At 36.3% G+C, this 21,473-nt stretch overlaps 10 non-coding genes across 10 annotated transcripts; all 10 read right to left on the reverse strand.

The window, feature by feature from the left end:
* Window positions 1–1,009: 1,009 nt before the first annotated feature.
* Window positions 1,010–1,082, reverse strand: TRNAT-UGU (transfer RNA threonine (anticodon UGU)). Its single transcript has one exon. It is a non-coding gene; the product is annotated as a tRNA-Thr (tRNA).
* A 1,532-nt stretch (window positions 1,083–2,614) lies between these two features.
* On the reverse strand, window positions 2,615–2,687 carry TRNAT-UGU (transfer RNA threonine (anticodon UGU)). Its single transcript has one exon. It is a non-coding gene; the product is annotated as a tRNA-Thr (tRNA).
* Window positions 2,688–4,201: 1,514 nt separating this feature from the next.
* TRNAT-UGU (transfer RNA threonine (anticodon UGU)) lies at window positions 4,202–4,274 on the reverse strand. Its single transcript has one exon. It is a non-coding gene; the product is annotated as a tRNA-Thr (tRNA).
* Window positions 4,275–5,794: 1,520 nt separating this feature from the next.
* On the reverse strand, window positions 5,795–5,867 carry TRNAT-UGU (transfer RNA threonine (anticodon UGU)). Its single transcript has one exon. It is a non-coding gene; the product is annotated as a tRNA-Thr (tRNA).
* Window positions 5,868–7,390: 1,523 nt separating this feature from the next.
* Window positions 7,391–7,463, reverse strand: TRNAT-UGU (transfer RNA threonine (anticodon UGU)). Its single transcript has one exon. It is a non-coding gene; the product is annotated as a tRNA-Thr (tRNA).
* Window positions 7,464–9,005: 1,542 nt separating this feature from the next.
* Window positions 9,006–9,078, reverse strand: TRNAT-UGU (transfer RNA threonine (anticodon UGU)). The gene has a single exon. It is a non-coding gene; the product is annotated as a tRNA-Thr (tRNA).
* A 1,520-nt stretch (window positions 9,079–10,598) lies between these two features.
* Window positions 10,599–10,671, reverse strand: TRNAT-UGU (transfer RNA threonine (anticodon UGU)). The gene has a single exon. It is a non-coding gene; the product is annotated as a tRNA-Thr (tRNA).
* Window positions 10,672–12,185: 1,514 nt separating this feature from the next.
* On the reverse strand, window positions 12,186–12,258 carry TRNAT-UGU (transfer RNA threonine (anticodon UGU)). Its single transcript has one exon. It is a non-coding gene; the product is annotated as a tRNA-Thr (tRNA).
* Window positions 12,259–13,790: 1,532 nt separating this feature from the next.
* Window positions 13,791–13,863, reverse strand: TRNAT-UGU (transfer RNA threonine (anticodon UGU)). The gene has a single exon. It is a non-coding gene; the product is annotated as a tRNA-Thr (tRNA).
* Window positions 13,864–16,995: 3,132 nt separating this feature from the next.
* On the reverse strand, window positions 16,996–17,068 carry TRNAT-UGU (transfer RNA threonine (anticodon UGU)). The gene has a single exon. It is a non-coding gene; the product is annotated as a tRNA-Thr (tRNA).
* Between the last annotated feature and the right edge of the window lie 4,405 nt (window positions 17,069–21,473).

Here is a 21,473-nt window from a genome sequence, read left to right on the forward strand (position 1 = left end):
TTTAGACATGCTCTTGTAACCAATCAGCAGATTAGACTGAACATCATATGTCTTTGTCCAAATTAACCATCCAAATTGAAATGGTTCTCCTCACTTAAAGATATTGCATAGACTATTTTAACATTGGGAAACACTAGGTCCCAGTGAGATTGGACCTCATGACCCCTGGTTTACGAGACCAGTGCTCTAACCCCTGAGCTATGGAGCCACGTAAGTAGCCAGAACTGTGACCAATACGGGGTCTGAATTATGGTGGAAAAGAGTTTTCTTCAAATTTCAGTAATCTTTTTGGATATTATTAGTTGTAGCTCATTCTCCAAATATACACTTTTAACAAATGACCACTGCTGAAATGCCTGCTTGGGACATGCAGTTAATAACCTATTAAACAATTTAAAGAAACTTTCAGTTTGCTGCTGTATGTTGAATAGGTGTATATATAAAATTGAGGAAATGTTGGTCATGTTTTCCATGCCTCACAAACCTTGTGCTCCTTCAACTGGAATGCCTTCAAAATGATATGACAGAATGTCTTTATATTGAGATATTTGTGACCAATAGTGGTCATTACCTTGAGTATGCTTGCATTTGTACTTTATATATGCTTACATGACCAAAAAACCTTCTGGCAGCTACAGTTGTCAATTCAAAACTCTTCTGGATCAACTGATGAAGTTGATTCATGCACGGTACAATACAATGTATATACCATTGTTGCTATCTTTAAAGTTTAATTATGGAAAAGCTCTTTCTACAGTTTGTAATGATACTGAAAAATTATGATGGGATTATCAGCATAAACAGAGTCAATACAATAAAATAATTTTAAGACATGCTCTTGGAACCAATTTGCAGATTAGACTGAACATCATAACTCTGTGTACAAATTGAATATCCAAATGTGTGACCAAATTGAAATGGTTCTCCTCACTTAAAGCTCTTGAGCAGACTATTTCAACATTGGGAGCTGCAATTTATATTTTAGCAGCAGTAACAAGAAAGTAGCACTAGGCCCCAGTGAGATTTGAACTCACGACCCCTGGTTTACAAGACCAGTGCTCTAACCCCTGAGATATGGAGCCTTGCCTTCAGCACTATGTATGTTCATTCTGCTTAGTGATGGAAAAAAATCTTCTGCAAATTTCAAATCTCTGTTATCATTTTATTGTCGCTTTTTGTCCCAATGTAGACTTTTCACAAAAAAATTCTACAAATTTGCAATATCCTTGATTGAGGCATGTAGTATATAACTTTTTCAGAAAATCAAATAAATGCAAAAATTAGCTGTCTTTGCTTGAATTGAATTATATAGAAAATATTGAAAAAGTTGGACATATTTTTAATGGCTCTCCAACTTTGTGTTAGAGTGTCCTGTAGTGAGCTGAAATGATAATACCATGCCTGTCAGCAGAAACAGAACAGGTGTACAACAGGGTGAGAAGTATTAAAAACCTCCTAATGTGTGTGTTTTTTTGCTATCATTAAAGTAAAATTATTGGAAAGCTCTTACCATAGTTTCATAATAATAGTGAAAAACTTGTTGGAACTATCAGCATGAACAGAATCGGCCCAATAAAATGCAACAAATATGTTTTAGACATGCTCTTGTAACCAATCAGCAGATTAGACTGAACATCATATGTCTTTGTCCAAATTAACCATCCAAATATGTGACCAAATTGAAATGGTTCTCCTCACTTAAAGATATTGCATAGACTATTTTAACATTGGGAAACACTAGGTCCCAGTGAGATTGGACCTCATGACCCCTGGTTTACGAGACCAGTGCTCTAACCCCTGAGCTATGGAGCCACATAAGTAGCCAGAACTGTGACCAATACGGGGTCTGAATTATGGTGGAAAAGAGTTTTCTTCAAATTTCAGTAATCTTATTGGATATTATTAGTTGTAGCTCATTCTCCAAATATACACTTTTAACAAATGACCACTGCTGAAATGCCTGCTTGGGACATGCAGTTAATAACCTATTAAACAATTTAAAGAAACTTTCAGTTTGCTGCTGTATGTTGAATAGGTGTATATATAAAATTGAGGAAATGTTGGTCATGTTTTCCATGCCTCACAAACCTTGTGCTCCTTAGTCTGGAATGCCTTCAAAATGATATGACAGAATGTCTTTATATTGAGATATTTGTGACCAATAGTGGTCATTACCTTGAGTATGCTTGCATTTGTACTTTATATATGCTTACATGACCAAAAAAGCCTTCTGGCAGCTACAGTTGTCAATTCAAAACTCTTCTGGATCAACTGATGAAGTTGATTCATGCACGGTACATTACAATGTATATACCATTGTCGCTATCTTTAAAGTTTAATTATGGAAAAGCTCTTTCTACAGTTTGTAATGATACTGAAAAATTATGATGGGATTATCAGCATGAACAGAGTCAATACAATAAAATAATTTTAAGACATGCTCTTAGAAACAATTTGCAGATTAGACTGAACATCATAACTCTGTGTACAAATTGAATATCCAAATGTGTGACCAAATTGAAATGGTTCTCCTCACTTAAAGCTCTTGAGCAGACTATTTCAACATTGGGAGCTGCAACTTATATTTTAGCAGCAGTAACAAGAAAGTAGCACTAGGCCCCAGTGAGATTTGAATTCACGACCCCTGGTTTACAAGACCAGTGCTCTAACCCCTGAGTTATGGAGCCTTGCCTTCAGCACTATGTATGTTCATTCTGCTTAGTGATGGAAAAAAATCTTCTGCAAATTTCAAATCTCTGTTATCATTTTATTGTCGCTTTTTGTCCCAATGTAGACTTTTCACAAAAAAATTCTACAAATTTGCAATATCCTTGATTGAGGCATGTAGTATATAACTTTTTCAGAAAATCAAATAAATGCAAAAATTAGCTGTCTTTGCTTGAATTGAATTATATAGAAAATATTGAAAAAGTTGGACATATTTTTAATGGCTCTCCAACTTTGTGTTAGAGTGTCCTGTAGTGAGCTGAAATGATAATACCATGCCTGTCAGCAGAAACAGAACAGGTGTACAACAGGGTGAGAAGTATTAAAAACCTCCTAATGTGTGTGTTTTTTTGCTATCATTAAAGTAAAATTATTGGAAAGCTCTTACCATAGTTTCATAATAATAGTGAAAAACTTGTTGGAACTATCAGCATGAATAGAATCGGCCCAATAAAATGCAACAAATATGTTTTAGACATGCTCTTGTAACCAATCAGCAGATTAGACTGAACATCATATGTCTTTGTCCAAATTAACCATCCAAATATGTGACCAAATTGAAATGGTTCTCCTCACTTAAAGATATTGCATAGACTATTTTAACATTGGGAAACACTAGGTCCCAGTGAGATTGGACCTCATGACCCCTGGTTTACGAGACCAGTGCTCTAACCCCTGAGCTCTGGAGCCACGTAAGTAGCCAGAACTGTGACCAATACGGGGTCTGAATTATGGTGGAAAAGAGTTTTCTTCAAATTTCAGTAATCTTATTGGATATTATTAGTTGTAGCTCATTCTCCAAATATACACTTTTAACAAATGACCACTGCTGAAATGCCTGCTTGGGACATGCAGTTAATAACCTATTAAACAATTTAAAGAAACTTTCAGTTTGCTGTTGTATGTTGAATAGGTGTATATATAAAATTTAGGAAATGTTGGTCATGTTTTCCATGCCTCACAAACCTTGTGCTCCTTAGTGTGGAATGCCTTCAAAATGATATGACAGAATGTCTTTATATTGAGATATTTGTGACCAATAGTGGTCATTACCTTGAGTATGCTTGCATTTGTACTTTATATATGCTTACATGACCAAAAAAGCCTTCTGGCAGCTACAGTTGTCAATTCAAAACTCTTCTGGATCAACTGATGAAGTTGATTCATGCACGGTACAATACAATGTATATACGATTGTCGCTATCTTTAAAGTTTAATTATGGAAAAGCTCTTTCTACAGTTTGTAATGATACTGAAAAATTATGATGGGATTATCAGCATGAACAGAGTCAATACAATAAAATAATTTTAAGACATGCTCTTAGAAACAATTTGCAGATTAGACTGAACATCATAACTCTGTGTACAAATTGAATATCCAAATGGTTCTCCTCACTTAAAGCTCTTGAGCAGACTATTTCAACATTGGGAGCTGCAATTTATATTTTAGCAGCAGTAACAAGAAAGTAGCACTAGGCCCCAGTGAGATTTGAACTCACGACCCCTGGTTTACAAGACCAGTGTTCTAACCCCTGAGCTATGGAGCCTTGCCTTCAGCACTATGTATGTTCATTCTGCTTAGTGATGGAAAAAAATCTTCTGCAAATTTCAAATCTCTGTTATCATTTTATTGTTGCTTTTTGTCCCAATGTAGACTTTTCACAAAAAAATTCTACAAATTTGCAATATCCTTGATTGAGGCATGTAGTATATAACTTTTTCAGAAAATCAAATAAATGCAAAAATTAGCTGTCTTTGCTTGAATTGAATTATATAGAAAATATTGAAAAAGTTGGACATATTTTTAATGGCTCTCCAACTTTGTGTTAGAGTGTCCTGTAGTGAGCTGAAATGATAATACCATGCCTGTCAGCAGAAACAGAACAGGTGTACAACAGGGTGAGAAGTATTAAAAACCTCCTAATGTGTGTGTTTTTTTGCTATCATTAAAGTAAAATTATTGGAAAGCTCTTACCATAGTTTCATAATAATAGTGAAAAACTTGTTGGAACTATCAGCATGAACAGAATCGGCCCAATAAAATGCAACAAATATGTTTTAGACATGCTCTTGTAACCAATCAGCAGATTAGACTGAACATCATATGTCTTTGTCCAAATTAACCATCCAAATTGAAATGGTTCTCCTCACTTAAAGATATTGCATAGAATATTTTAACATTGGGAAACACTAGGTCCCAGTGAGATTGGACCTCATGACCCCTGGTTTACGAGACCAGTGCTCTAACCCCTGAGCTATGGAGCCACGTAAGTAGCCAGAACTGTGACCAATACGGGGTCTGAATTATGGTGGAAAAGAGTTTTCTTCAAATTTCAGTAATCTTATTGGATATTATTAGTTGTAGCTCATTCTCCAAATATACACTTTTAACAAATGACCACTGCTGAAATGCCTGCTTGGGACATGCAGTTAATAACCTATTAAACAATTTAAAGAAACTTTCAGTTTGCTGCTGTATGTTGAATAGGTGTATATATAAAATTGAGGAAATGTTGGTCATGTTTTCCATGCCTCACAAACCTTGTGCTCCTTAGTCTGGAATGCCTTCAAAATGATATGACAGAATGTCTTTATATTGAGATATTTGTGACCAATAGTGGTCATTACCTTGAGTATGCTTGCATTTGTACTTTATATATGCTTACATGACCAAAAAAGCCTTCTGGCAGCTACAGTTGTCAATTCAAAACTCTTCTGGATCAACTGATGAAGTTGATTCATGCACGGTACAATACAATGTATATACCATTGTTGCTATCTTTAAAGTTTAATTATGGAAAAGCTCTTTCTACAGTTTGTAATGATACTGAAAAATTATGATGGGATTATCAGCATGAACAGAGTCAATACAATAAAATAATTTTAAGACATGCTCTTAGAACCAATTTGCAGATTAGACTGAACATCATAACTCTGTGTACAAATTGAATATCCAAATGTGTGACCAAATTGAAATGGTTCTCCTCACTTAAAGCTCTTGAGCAGACTATTTCAACATTGGGAGCTGCAATTTATATTTTAGCAGCAGTAACAAGAAAGTAGCACTAGGCCCCAGTGAGATTTGAACTCACGACCCCTGGTTTACAAGACCAGTGTTCTAACTCCTGAGCTATGGAGCCTTGCCTTCAGCACTATGTATGTTCATTCTGCTTAGTGATGGAAAAAAATCTTCTGCAAATTTCAAATCTCTGTTATCATTTTATTGTTGCTTTTTGTCCCAATGTAGACTTTTCACAAAAAAATTCTACAAATTTGCAATATCCTTGATTGAGGCATGTAGTATATAACTTTTTCAGAAAATCAAATAAATGCAAAAATTAGCTGTCTTTGCTTGAATTGAATTATATAGAAAATATTGAAAAAGTTGGACATATTTTTAATGGCTCTCCAACTTTGTGTTAGAGTGTCCTGTAGTGAGCTGAAATGATAATACCATGCCTGTCAGCAGAAACAGAACAGGTGTACAACAGGGTGAGAAGTATTAAAAACCTCCTAATGTGTGTGTTTTTTTGCTATCATTAAAGTAAAATTATTGGAAAGCTCTTACCATAGTTTCATAATAATAGTGAAAAACTTGTTGGAACTATCAGCATGAACAGAATCGGCCCAATAAAATGCAACAAATATGTTTTAGACATGCTCTTGTAACCAATCAGCAGATTAGACTGAACATCATAACTCTGTGTACAAATTGAATATCCAAATGTGTGACCAAATTGAAATGGTTCTCCTCACTTAAAGATATTGCATAGACTATTTTAACATTGGGAAACACTAGGTCCCAGTGAGATTGGACCTCATGACCCCTGGTTTACGAGACCAGTGCTCTAACCCCTGAGCTATGGAGCCACATAAGTAGCCAGAACTGTGACCAATACGGGGTCTGAATTATGGTGGAAAAGAGTTTACTTCAAATTTCAGTAATCTTATTGGATATTATTAGTTGTAGCTCATTCTCCAAATATACACTTTTAACAAATGACCACTGCTGAAATGCCTGCTTGGGACATGCAGTTAATAACCTATTAAACAATTTAAAGAAACTTTCAGTTTGCTGTTGTATGTTGAATAGGTGTATATATAAAATTGAGGAAATGTTGGTCATGTTTTCCATGCCTCTCAAACCTTGTGCTCCTTAGTCTGGAATGCCTTCAAAATGATATGACAGAATGTCTTTATATTGAGATATTTGTGACCAATAGTGGTCATTACCTTGAGTATGCTTGCATTTGTACTTTATATATGCTTACATGACCAAAAAAGCCTTCTGGCAGCTACAGTTGTCAATTCAAAACTCTTCTGGATCAACTGATGAAGTTGATTCATGCACGGTACAATATACCATTGTTGCTATCTTTAAAGTTTAATTATGGAAAAGCTCTTTCTACAGTTTGTAATGATACTGAAAAATTATGATGGGATTATCAGCATGAACAGAGTCAATACAATAAAATAATTTTAAGACATGCGCTTGGAACCAATTTGCAGATTAGACTGAACATCATAACTCTGTGTACAAATTGAATATCCAAATGTGTGACCAAATTGAAATGGTTCTTCTCACTTAAAGCTCTTGAGCAGACTATTTCAACATTGGGAGCTGCAATTTATATTTTAGCAGCAGTAACAAGAAAGTAGCACTAGGCCCCAGTGAGATTTGAACTCACGACCCCTGGTTTACAAGACCAGTGCTCTAACCCCTGAGCTATGGAGCCTTGCCTTCAGCACTATGTATGTTCATTCTGCTTAGTGATGGAAAAAAATCTTCTGCAAATTTCAAATCTCTGTTATCATTTTATTGTCGCTTTTTGTCCCAATGTAGACTTTTCACAAAAAAATTCTACAAATTTGCAATATCCTTGATTGAGGCATGTAGTATATAACTTTTTCAGAAAATCAAATAAATGCAAAAATTAGCTGTCTTTGCTTGAATTGAATTATATAGAAAATATTGAAAAAGTTGGACATATTTTTAATGGCTCTCCAACTTTGTGTTAGAGTGTCCTGTAGTGAGCTGAAATGATAATACCATGCCTGTCAGCAGAAACAGAACAGGTGTACAACAGGGTGAGAAGTATTAAAAACCTCCTAATGTGTGTGTTTTTTTGCTATCATTAAAGTAAAATTATTGGAAAGCTCTTACCATAGTTTCATAATAATAGTGAAAAACTTGTTGGAACTATCAGCATGAACAGAATCGGCCCAATAAAATGCAACAAATATGTTTTAGACATGCTCTTGTAACCAATCAGCAGATTAGACTTAACATCATAACTCTGTGTACAAATTGAATATCCAAATGTGTGACCAAATTGAAATGGTTCTCCTCACTTAAAGATATTGCATAGACTATTTTAACATTGGGAAACACTAGGTCCCAGTGAGATTGGACCTCATGACCCCTGGTTTACGAGACCAGTGCTCTAACCCCTGAGAGATGGAGCCACATAAGTAGCCAGAACTGTGACCAATACGGGGTCTGAATTATGGTGGAAAAGAGTTTTCTTCAAATTTCAGTAATCTTATTGCATATTATTAGTTGTAGCTCATTCTCCAAATATACACTTTTAACAAATGACCACTGCTGAAATGCCTGCTTGGGACATGCAGTTAATAACCTATTAAACAATTTAAAGAAACTTTCAGTTTGCTGTTGTATGTTGAATAGGTGTATATATAAAATTGAGGAAATGTTGGTCATGTTTTCCATGCCTCACAAACCTTGTGCTCCTTAGTCTGGAATGCCTTCAAAATGATATGACAGAATGTCTTTATATTGAGATATTTGTGACCAATAGTGGTCATTACCTTGAGTATGCTTGCATTTGTACTTTATATATGCTTACATGACCAAAAAAGCCTTCTGGCAGCTACAGTTGTCAATTCAAAACTCTTCTGGATCAACTGATGAAGTTGATTCCTGCACGGTACAATACAGATTAATACAATGTATATACCATTTTTGCTATCTTTAAAGTTTAATTATGGAAAAGCACTTTCTACAGTTTGTAATGATACTGAAAAATTATGATGGGATTATCAGCATGAACAGAATCAGTACAATAAAATAATTTTAAGACATGCTCTTGGAACTAATTTGCAGATTAGACTGAACATCATAACTCTGTGTACAAATTGAATATCCAAATGTGTGACCAAATTGAAATGGTTCTCCTCACTTAAAGCTCTTGAGCAGACTATTTCAACATTGGGAGCTGCAATTTATATTTTAGCAGCAGTAACAAGAAAGTAACACTAGGCCCCAGTGAGATTTGAACTCACGACCCCTGGTTTACAAGACCAGTGTTCTAACACCTGAGCTATGGAGACTTGCCTTCAGCACTATGTATGTTCATTCTGCTTAGTGATGGAAAAAAATCTTCTGCAAATTTCAAATCTCTGTTTTCATTTTATTGTCGCTTTTTGTCCCAATGTAGACTTTTCACAAAAAAATTCTACAAATTTGCAATATCCTTGATTGAGGCATGTAGTATATAACTTTTTCAGAAAATCAAATAAATGCAAAAATTAGCTGTCTTTGCTTGAATTGAATTATATAGAAAATATTGAAAAAGTTGGACATATTTTTAATGGCTCTCCAACTTTGTGTTAGAGTGTCCTGTAGTGAGCTGAAATGATAATACCATGCCTGTCAGCAGAAACAGAACAGGTGTACAACAGGGTGAGAAGTATTAAAAACCTCCTAATGTGTGTGTTTTTTTGCTATCGTTAAAGTAAAATTATTGGAAAGCTCTTACCATAGTTTCATAATAATAGTGAAAAACTTGTTGGAACTATCAGCATGAACAGAATCGGCCCAATAAAATGCAACAAATATGTTTTAGACATGCTCTTGTAACCAATCAGCAGATTAGACTGAACATCATATGTCTTTGTCCAAATTAACCATCCAAATTGAAATGGTTCTCCTCACTTAAAGATATTGCATAGACTATTTTAACATTGGGAAACACTAGGTCCCAGTGAGATTGGACCTCATGACCCCTGGTTTACGAGACCAGTGCTCTAACCCCTGAGCTATGGAGCCACGTAAGTAGCCAGAACTGTGACCAATACGGGGTCTGAATTATGGTGGAAAAGAGTTTTCTTCAAATTTCAGTAATCTTATTGGATATTATTAGTTGTAGCTCATTCTCCAAATATACACTTTTAACAAATGACCACTGCTGAAATGCCTGCTTGGGACATGCAGTTAATAACCTATTAAACAAGTTAAAGAAACTTTCAGTTTGCTGCTGTATGTTGAATAGGTGTATATATAAAATTGAGGAAATGTTGGTCATGTTTTCCATGCCTCACAAACCTTGTGCTCCTTAGTCTGGAATGCCTTCAAAATGATATGACAGAATGTCTTTATATTGAGATATTTGTGACCAATAGTGGTCATTACCTTGAGTATGCTTGCATTTGTACTTTATATATGCTTACATGACCAAAAAAGCCTTCTGGCAGCTACAGTTGTCAATTCAAAACTCTTCTGGATCAACTGATGAAGTTGATTCATGCACGGTACAATACAATGTATATACCATTGTTGCTATCTTTAAAGTTTAATTATGGAAAAGCTCTTTCTACAGTTTGTAATGATACTGAAAAATTATGATGGGATTATCAGCATAAACAGAGTCAATACAATAAAATAATTTTAAGACATGCTCTTGGAACCAATTTGCAGATTAGACTGAACATCATAACTCTGTGTACAAATTGAATATCCAAATGTGTGACCAAATTGAAATGGTTCTCCTCACTTAAAGCTCTTGAGCAGACTATTTCAACATTGGGAGCTGCAATTTATATTTTAGCAGCAGTAACAAGAAAGTAGCACTAGGCCCCAGTGAGATTTGAACTCACGACCCCTGGTTTACAAGACCAGTGCTCTAACCCCTGAGCTATGGAGCCTTGCCTTCAGCACTATGTATGTTCATTCTGCTTAGTGATGGAAAAAAATCTTCTGCAAATTTCAAATCTCTGTTATCATTTTATTGTCGTTTTTTGTCCCAATGTAGACTTTTCACACAAAAATTCTACAAATTTGCAATATCCTTGATTGAGGCATGTAGTATATAACTTTTTCAGAAAATCAAATAAATGCAAAAATTAGCTGTCTTTGCTTGAATTGAATTATATAGAAAATATTGAAAAAGTTGGACATATTTTTAATGGCTCTCCAACTTTGTGTTAGAGTGTCCTGTAGTGAGCTGAAATGATAATACCATGCCTGTCAGCAGAAACAGAACAGGTGTACAACAGGGTGAGAAGTATTAAAAACCTCCTAATGTGTGTGTTTTTTTGCTATCATTAAAGTAAAATTATTGGAAAGCTCTTACCATAGTTTCATAATAATAGTGAAAAACTTGTTGGAACTATCAGCATGAACAGAATCGGCCCAATAAAATGCAACAAATATGTTTTAGACATGCTCTTGTAACCAATCAGCAGATTAGACTGAACATCATATGTCTTTGTCCAAATGAACCATCCAAATATGTGACCAAATTGAAATGGTTCTCCTCACTTAAAGATATTGCATAGACTATTTTAACATTGGGAAACACTAGGTCCCAGTGAGATTGGACCTCATGACCCCTGGTTTACGAGACCAGTGCTCTAACCCCTGAGCTATGGAGCCACATAAGTAGCCAGAACTGTGACCAATACGGGGTCTGAATTATGGTGGAAAAGAGTTTTCTTCAAATTTCAGTAATCTTATTGGATATTATTAGTTGTAGCTCATTCTCCAAATATACACTTTTAACAAATGACCACTGCTGAAATGCCTGCTTGGGACATGCAGTTAATAACCTATTAAACAATTTAAAGAAACTTTCAGTTTGCTGCTGTATGTTGAATAGGTGTATATATAAAATTGAGGAAATGTTGGTCATGTTTTCCATGCCTCACAAACCTTGTGCTCCTTAGTCTGGAATGCCTTCAAAATGATATGACAGAATGTCTTTATATTGAGATATTTGTGACCAATAGTGGTCATTACCTTGAGTATGCTTGCATTTGTACTTTATATATGCTTACATGACCAAAAAAGCCTTCTGGCAGCTACAGTTGTCAATTCAAAACTCTTCTGGATCAACTGATGAAGTTGATTCATGCACGGTACAATACAATGTATATACGATTGTCGCTATCTTTAAAGTTTAATTATGGAAAAGCTCTTTCTACAGTTTGTAATGATACTGAAAAATTATGATGGGATTATCAGCATGAACAGAGTCAATACAATAAAATAATTTTAAGACATGCTCTTAGAAACAATTTGCAGATTAGACTGAACATCATAACTCTGTGTACAAATTGAATATCCAAATGGTTCTCCTCACTTAAAGCTCTTGAGCAGACTATTTCAACATTGGGAGCTGCAATTTATATTTTAGCAGCAGTAACAAGAAAGTAGCACTAGGCCCCAGTGAGATTTGAACTCACAACCCCTGGTTTACAAGACCAGTGCTCTAACCCCTGAGCTATGGAGCCTTGCCTTCAGCACTATGTGTGTTCATTCTGCTTAGTGATGGAAAAAAATCTTCAGCAAATTTCAAATCTCTGTTATCATTTTATTTTCGCTTTTTGTCCCAATGTAGACTTTTCACAAAAAAATTCTACAAATTTGCAATATCCTTGATTGAGGCATGTAGTATATAACTTTTTCAGAAAATCAAATAAATGCAAAAATTAGCTGTCTTTGCTTGAATTGAATTATATAGAAAATATTGAAAAAGTTGGACATATTTTTAATGGCTCTCCAACTTTTTGTTAGAGTGTCCTGTAGTGAGCTGAAATGATAATACCATGCCTGTCAGCAGAAACAAAACAGGTGTACAACAGGGTGAGAAGTATTAAAAACCTCCTAATGTGTGTGTTTTTTTGCTATCATTAAAGTAAAATTATTGGAAAGCTCTTACCATAGTTTCATAATAATAGTGAAAAACTTGTTGGAACTATCAGCATGAACAGAATCGGCCCAATAAAATGCAACAAATATGTTTTAGACATGCTCTTGTAACCAATCAGCAGATTAGACTGAACATCATATGTCTTTGTCCAAATTAACCATCCAAATATGTGACCAAATTGAAATGGTTCTCCTCACTTAAAGATATTGCATAGACTATTTTAACATTGGGAAACACTAGGTCCCAGTGAGATTGGACCTCATGACCCCTGGTTTACGAGACCAGTGCTCTAACCCCTGAGCTATGGAGCCACATAAGTAGCCAGAACTGTGACCAATACGAGGTCTGAATTATGGTGGAAAAGAGTTTTCTTCAAATTTCAGTAATCTTATTGGATATTATTAGTTGTAGCTCATTCTCCAAATATACACTTTTAACAAATGACCACTGCTGAAATGCCTGCTTGGGACATGCAGTTAATAACCTATTAAACAATTTAAAGAAACTTTCAGTTTGCTGCTGTATGTTGAATAGGTGTATATATAAAATTGAGGAAATGTTGGTCATGTTTTCCATGCCTCACAAACCTTGTGCTCCTTAGTCTGGAATGCCTTCAAAATGATATGACAGAATGTCTTTATATTGAGATATTTGTGACCAATAGTGGTCATTACCTTGAGTATGCTTGCATTTGTACTTTTTATATGCTTACATGACCAAAAAAGCCTTCTGGCAGCTTCAGTTGTCAATTCAAAACTCTTCTGGATCAACTGATGAAGTTGATTCCTGCACGGTACAATACAATGTATATACCATTGTTGCTATCTTTAAAGTTTAATTATGGAAAAGCTCTTTCTACAGTTTGTAATGATACTGAAAAATGATGATGGGATTATCAGCATGAACAGAGTCAATACAATAAAATAATTTTAAGACATGCTCTTGGAACCAATTTGCAGATTAGACTGAAGATCATAACTCTGTGTACAAATTGAATATCCAAATGTGTGACCAAATTGAAATGGTTCTCCTCACTTAAAGCTCTTGAGCAGACTATTTCAACATTGGGAGCTGCAATTTATATTTTAGCAGCAGTAACAAGAAAGTAGCACTAGGCCCCAGTGAGATTTGAACTCACGACCCCTGGTTTACAAGACCAGTGCTCTAACCCCTGAGCTATGGAGCCTTGGCTTCAGCACTAAGTATGTTCATTCTGCTTAGTGATGGAAAAAAATCTTCTGCAAATTTCAAATCTCTGTTATCATTTTATGGTCGCTTTTTGTCCCAATGTAGACTTTTCACAAAAAAATTCTACAAATTTGCAATATTCTTGATTGAGGCATGTAGTATATAACTTTTTCAGAAAATCAAATAAATGCAAAAATTAGCTGTCTTTGCTTGAATTGAATTATATAGAAAATATTGAAAAAGTTGGACATATTTTTAATGGCTCTCCAACTTTGTGTTAGAGTGTCCTGTAGTGAGCTGAAATGATAATACCATGCCTGTCAGCAGAAACAGAACAGGTGTACAACAGGGTGAGAAGTATTAAAAACCTCCTAATGTGTGTGTTTTTTTGCTATCATTAAAGTAAAATTATTGGAAAGCTCTTACCATAGTTTCATAATAATAGTGAAAAACTTGTTGGAACTATCAGCATGAACAGAATCGGCCCAATAAAATGCAACAAATATGTTTTAGACATGCTCTTGTAACCAATCAGCAGATTAGACTGAACATCATAACTCTGTGTACAAATTGAATATCCAAATGTGTGACCAAATTGAAATGGTTCTCCTCACTTAAAGATATTGCATAGACTATTTTAACATTGGGAAACACTAGGTCCCAGTGAGATTGGACCTCATGACCCCTGATTTACGAGACCAGTGCTCTAACCCCTGAGAGATGGAGCCACATAAGTAGCCAGAACTGTGACCAATACGGGGTCTGAATTATGGTGGAAAAGAGTTTTCTTCAAATTTCAGTAATCTTATTGGATATTATTAGTTGTAGCTCATTCTCCAAATATACACTTTTAACAAATGACCACTGCTGAAATGCCTGCTTGGGACATGCAGTTAATAACCTATTAAACAATTTAAAGAAACTTTCAGTTTGCTGTTGTATGTTGAATAGGTGTATATATAAAATTGAGGAAATGTTGGTCATGTTTTCCATGCCTCACAAACCTTGTGCTCCTTAGTCTGGAATGCCTTCAAAATGATATGACAGAATGTCTTTATATTGAGATATTTGTGACCAATAGTGGTCATTACCTTGAGTATGCTTGCATTTGTACTTTATATATGCTTACATGACCAAAAAAGCCTTCTGGCAGCTACAGTTGTCAATTCAAAACTCTTCTGGATCAACTGATGAAGTTGATTCCTGCACGGTACAATACAATGTATATACCATTGTTGCTATCTTTAAAGTTTAATTATGGAAAAGCTCTTTCTACAGTTTGTAATGATACTGAAAAATTATGATGGGATTATCAGCATGAACAGAGTCAATACAATAAAATAATTTTAAGACATGCTCTTGGAACCAATTTGCTGATTAGACTGAACATCATAACTCTGTGTACAAATTGAATATCCAAATGTGTGACCAAATTGAAATGGTTCTCCTCACTTAAAGCTCTTGAGCAGACTATTTCAACATTGGGAGCTGCAACTTATATTTTAGCAGCAGTAACAAGAAAGTAGCACTAGGCCCCAGTGAGATTTGAATTCACGACCCCTGGTTTACAAGTGCTCCAACCCCTGAGCTATGGAGCCTTGCCTTCAGCACTATGTATATTCATTCTGCTTAGTGATGGAAAAAAATCTTCTGCAAATTTCAAATCTCTGTTATCATTTTATTGTCGCTTTTTGTCCCAATGTAGACTTTTCACAAAAAAATTCTACAAATTTGCAATATCCTTGATTGAGGCATGTAGTATATAACTTTTTCAGAAAATCAAATAAATGCAAAAATTAGCTGTCTTTGCTTGAATTGAATTATATAGAAAATATTGAAAAAGTTGGACATATTTTTAATGGCTCTCCAACTTTGTGTTAGAGTGTCCTGTAGTGAGCTGAAATGATAATACCATGCCTGTCAGCAGAAACAGAACAGGTGTACAACAGGGTGAGAAGTATTAAAAACCTCCTAATGTGTGTGTTTTTTTGCTATCATTAAAGTAAAATTATTGGAAAGCTCTTACCATAGTTTCATAATAATAGTGAAAAACTTGTTGGAACTATCAGCATGAACAGAATCGGGTCAATAAAATGCAACAAATATGTTTTAGACATGCTCTTGTAACCAATCAGCAGATTAGACTGAACATCATATGTCTTAGTCCAAATTAACCATCCAAATATGTGACCAAATTGAAATGGTTCTCCTCACTTAAAGATATTGCATAGACTATTTTAACATTGGGAAACACTAGGTCCCAGTGAGATTGGACCTCATGACCCCTGGTTTACGAGACCAGTGCTCTAACCCCTGAGAGATGGAGCCACATAAGTAGCCAGAACTGTGACCAATACGGGGTCTGAATTATGGTGGAAAAGAGTTTTCTTCAAATTTCAGTAATCTTATTGGATATTATTAGTTGTAGCTCATTCTCCAAATATACACTTTTAACAAATGACCACTGCTGAAATGCCTGCTTGGGACATGCAGTTAATAACCTATTAAACAATTTAAAGAAACTTTCAGTTTGCTGTTGTATGTTGAATATGTGTATATATAAAATTGAGGAAATGTTGGTCATGTTTTCCATGCCTCACAAACCTTGTGCTCCTTAGTCTGGAATGCCTTCAAAATGATATGACAGAATGTCTTTATATTGAGATATTTGTGACCAATAGTGGTCATTACCTTGAGTATGCTTGCATTTGTACTTTATATATGCTTACATGACCAAAAAAGCCTTCTGGCAGCTACAGTTGTCAATTCAAAACTCTTCTGGATCAACTGATGAAGTTGATTCCTGCACGGTACAATACAATGTATATACCATTGTTGCTATCTTTAAAGTTTAATTATGAAAATGCTCTTTCTACAGTTTGTAATGATACTGAAAAATTATGATGGGATTATCAGCATGAACAGAGTCAATACAATAAAATAATTTTAAGACATGCTCTTGGAACCAATTTGCAGATTAGACTGAACATCATAACTCTGTGTACAAATTGAATATCCAAATGTGTGACCAAATTGAAATGGTTCTCCTCACTTAAAGCTCTTGAGCAGACTATTTCAACATTGGGAGCTGCAACTTATATTTTAGCAGCAGTAACAAGAAAGTAGCACTAGGCCCCAGTGAGATTTGAATTCACGACCCCTGGTTTACAAGACCAGTGCTCTAACCCCTGAGTTATGGAGCCTTGCCTTCAGCACTATGTATGTTCATTCTGCTTAGTGATGGAAAAAAATCTTCTGCAAATTTCAAATCTCTGTTATCATTTTATTGTCGCTTTTTGTCCCAATGTAGACTTTTCACAAAAAAATTCTACAAATTTGCAATATCCTTGATTGAGGCATGTAGTATATAACTTTTTCAGAAAATCAAATAAATGCAAAAATTAGCTGTCTTTGCTTGAATTGAATTATATAGAAAATATTGAAAAAGTTGGACATATTTTTAATGGTTTTCCAACTTTGTGTTAGAGTGTCCTGTAGTGAGCTGAAATGATAATACCATGCCTGTCAGCAGAAACAGAACAGGTGTACAACAGGGTGAGAAGTATTAAAAACCTCCTAATGTGTGTGTTTTTTTGCTATCATTAAAGTAAAATTATTGGAAAGCTCTTACCATAGTTTCATAATAATAGTGAAAAACTTGTTGGAACTATCAGCATGAACAGAATCGGCCCAATAAAATGCAACAAATATGTTTTAGACATGCTCTTGTAACCAATCAGCAGATTAGACTGAACATCATAACTCTGTGTACAAATTGAATATCCAAATGTGTGACCAAATTGAAATGGTTCTCCTCACTTAAAGATATTGCATAGACTATTTTAACATTGGGAAACACTAGGTCCCAGTGAGATTGGACCTCATGACCCCTGGTTTACGAGACCAGTGCTCTAACCCCTGAGAGATGGAGCCACATAAGTAGCCAGAACTGTGACCAATACGGGGTCTGAATTATGGTGGAAAAGAGTTTTCTTCAAATTTCAGTAATCTTATTGGATATTATTAGTTGTAGCTCATTCTCCAAATATACACTTTTAACAAATGACCACTGCTGAAATGCCTGCTTGGGACATGCAGTTAATAACCTATTAAACAATTTAAAGAAACTTTCAGTTTGCTGTTGTATGTTGAATAGGTGTATATATAAAATTGAGGAAATGTTGGTCATGTTTTCCATGCCTCACAAACCTTGTGCTCCTTAGTCTGGAATGCCTTCAAAATGATATGACAGAATGTCTTTATATTGAGATATTTGTGACCAATAGTGGTCATTACCTTGAGTATGCTTGCATTTGTACTTTATATATGCTTACATGACCAAAAAAGCCTTCTGGCAGCTACAGTTGTCAATTCAAAACTCTTCTGGATCAACTGATGAAGTTGATTCCTGCACGGTACAATACAATGTATATACCATTGTTGCTATCTTTAAAGTTTAATTATGGAAAAGCTCTTTCTACAGTTTGTAATGATACTGAAAAATTATGATGGGATTATCAGCATGAACAGAGTCAATACAATAAAATAATTTTAAGACATGCTCTTGGAACCAATTTGCAGATTAGACTGAACATCATAACTCTGTGTACAAATTGAATATCCAAATGTGTGACCAAATTGAAATGGTTCTCCTCACTTAAAGCTCTTGAGCAGACTATTTCAACATTGGGAGCTGCAATTTATATTTTAGCAGCAGTAACAAGAAAGTAGCACTAGGCCCCAGTCAGATTTGAACTCACGACCCCTGGTTTACAGTGCTCCAACCCCTGAGCTATGGAGCCTTGCCTTCAGCACTATGTATATTCATTCTGCTTAGTGATGGAAAAAAATCTTCTGCAAATTTCAAATCTCTGTTATCATTTTATTGTCGCTTTTTGTCCCAATGTAGACTTTTCACAAAAAAATTCTACAAATTTGCAATATCCTTGATTGAGGCATGTAGTATATAACTTTTTCAGAAAATCAAATAAATGCAAAAATTAGCTGTCTTTGCTTGAATTGAATTATATAGAAAATATTGAAAAAGTTGGACATATTTTTAATGGCTCTCCAACTTTGTGTTAGAGTGTCCTGTAGTGAGCTGAAATGATAATACCATGCCTGTCAGCAGAAACAGAACAGGTGTACAACAGGGTGAGAAGTATTAAAAACCTCCTAATGTGTGTGTTTTTTTGCTATCATTAAAGTAAAATTATTGGAAAGCTCTTACCATAGTTTCATAATAATAGTGAAAAACTTGTTGGAACTATCAGCATGAACAGAATCGGGTCAATAAAATGCAACAAATATGTTTTAGACATGCTCTTGTAACCAATCAGCAAATTAGACTGAACATCATATGTCTTAGTCCAAATTAACCATCCAAATATGTGACCAAATTGAAATGGTTCTCCTCACTTAAAGATATTGCATAGACTATTTTAACATTGGGAAACACTAGGTCCCAGTGAGATTGGACCTCATGACCCCTGGTTTACGAGACCAGTGCTCTAACCCCTGAGAGATGGAGCCACATAAGTAGCCAGAACTGTGACCAATACGGGGTCTGAATTATGGTGGAAAAGAGTTTTCTTCAAATTTCAGTAATCTTATTGGATATTATTAGTGTTATGCACACCAGTGCCTGCAGGAAAGTACTAGTGTCAGAACTGTTATGCACTCCAGTGTCTGCAGGAATGTACTGGTGTTTGAACTGTTATGCAAAACAAATGGACTCACAGACAAACTGGGGAATATGACATAACGTACACAGAAGGTGATAGAGTAACAAAATACACACACAGTGAACAGAGAAGCCCAGAGGCTAAGGAACTGGGTATCTCCCTTGTATTAGAACTGCTCAGATGTAAAAAGCAAGATGTTGTGTTTTAATACGTAGAGAACCCGAAATGCTGTTGCTAAGGGCAACAGCAAAACCCTAAAGGGTTACCAACGGGTGTGGCAGTAAACTCCTTGGTCAGAGATGGAATGATAGACACAAGGAGAGCCTCCACAATCCTGATTCTCACTTGCAGTGCACAGGTTTAAGCTTACTGCCACTAAACTGACCCCTGACACCTAGCACAGTGAGACAGGATTAGACAGGCAAGTGTTAGAATACAGCCGCAAACTTGCTAAGTTCACAGAGTAATAACAGAACCCCAGCAAGCTAAACGACTGACTCCAGTCTTACTGCTAGGTCTGGATTGGCAGAGTGTAATACCAAATCCCCAGGCCTATTTGCAGTAAGCAACAAACAAATACAAAGCTACACAGTACTGGCTAACTTTCATGAACTGACTAACCAACAGAGATTCAGCAGCATCTGCTTACCCTGAAAAGAGGCCTTATAAAGCAGGTGCTGTCCACGCCCCACTCAGACCTCACAGACTGTGAGCACAAAAACCAGCACCGGATCCCCTGCCGTGCACAGAGCCTATAACCACTGCACAGCAAAAGACCCGAACCGGAGTATCAGCTGCGCTCAGGTTACTCCACTAGCACTTGTCTCCCGGTTGCCATGACGACGTGGCAGCACAGGGCAGGAGACCCTAACAGTACCCCCCCTCTGACGAGGGGTCAAAGAACCCCTACCACCGGGTTTATCGGGGAACTGCGAGAAGAAAGAGCGTATCAGTCTGGGGGCATGAAGATCACAACTGCGCACCCACGACCGCTCCTCCGGGCCATACCCCTTCCAGTGCACCAAAAATGACAGCCGACCCCGAACCACCTTGGAGTCAAGAATCCTTTCAACAACAAACTCCCTCTGGCCACGTATCAGAAGAGGGGAAGGTCTTCCACTGGAAGAAGGATTACTAATCGCCCGTTTTAAAAGGGAACAATGAAATGTTTTATTGATACCCAAAGAACGGGGCAGATCTAACTGAAATGCCACCGGATTGATAACCCTGGTGATCTTATAAGGGCCGATGAACCGGGGCCCTAACTTATGAGATGGCTGTCTCAACTTCAAATTCTTGGTAGACAACCAGACGAAGTCTCCTAATTTGAAGCTGCAGGGTCTTTTCCGCTTATCAAAAACCCTTTTGGTCACTAATGACACAGACACAAGGGCTTTCTTCACTTTCCGCCAAATACCTCTAAGGACCGAAACCACAGAGGAACCACCAGGCGTGGAGTCCAGGGGGTCAAAAGAATTGGCCTTAGGATGATGCCCATACACACAAAGGAAGGGAGAGATCCCTGTAGCAGAGTGAGCCGCGTTGTTATAGGCAAACTCCGCCATGGACAGATGAGCAACCCAGTCAGTCTGACACTTGGAGACATAACACCTGAGGAACTGCTCCAAGGACTGGTTCACCCTTTCAGTCTGCCCATTAGACTGCGGATGGTAGCCTGACGACAAGCTGACAGAAATCTGGAGATCGGAACAAAATGCCCTCCAGAATTTGGCCACAAACTGGGATCCGCGGTCAGAGACCACATCAAGTGGCAACCCGTGGAGACGCACAACATGCAGCATAAATAATTCAGACAGGCGTCTGGCTGATGGCAGCCCAACCAGTGGAACGAAGTGCGCCATCTTCGAAAACCTGTCAACGACAACCCAGATGGCTGTCATCCCCGAGGATTTGGGCAAGTCCA

The sequence above is a fragment of the Pseudophryne corroboree genome, chromosome 11 (genome assembly GCF_028390025.1).
Source record: "Pseudophryne corroboree isolate aPseCor3 chromosome 11, aPseCor3.hap2, whole genome shotgun sequence".
NCBI classification, from domain to species: domain Eukaryota; kingdom Metazoa; phylum Chordata; class Amphibia; order Anura; family Myobatrachidae; genus Pseudophryne; species Pseudophryne corroboree.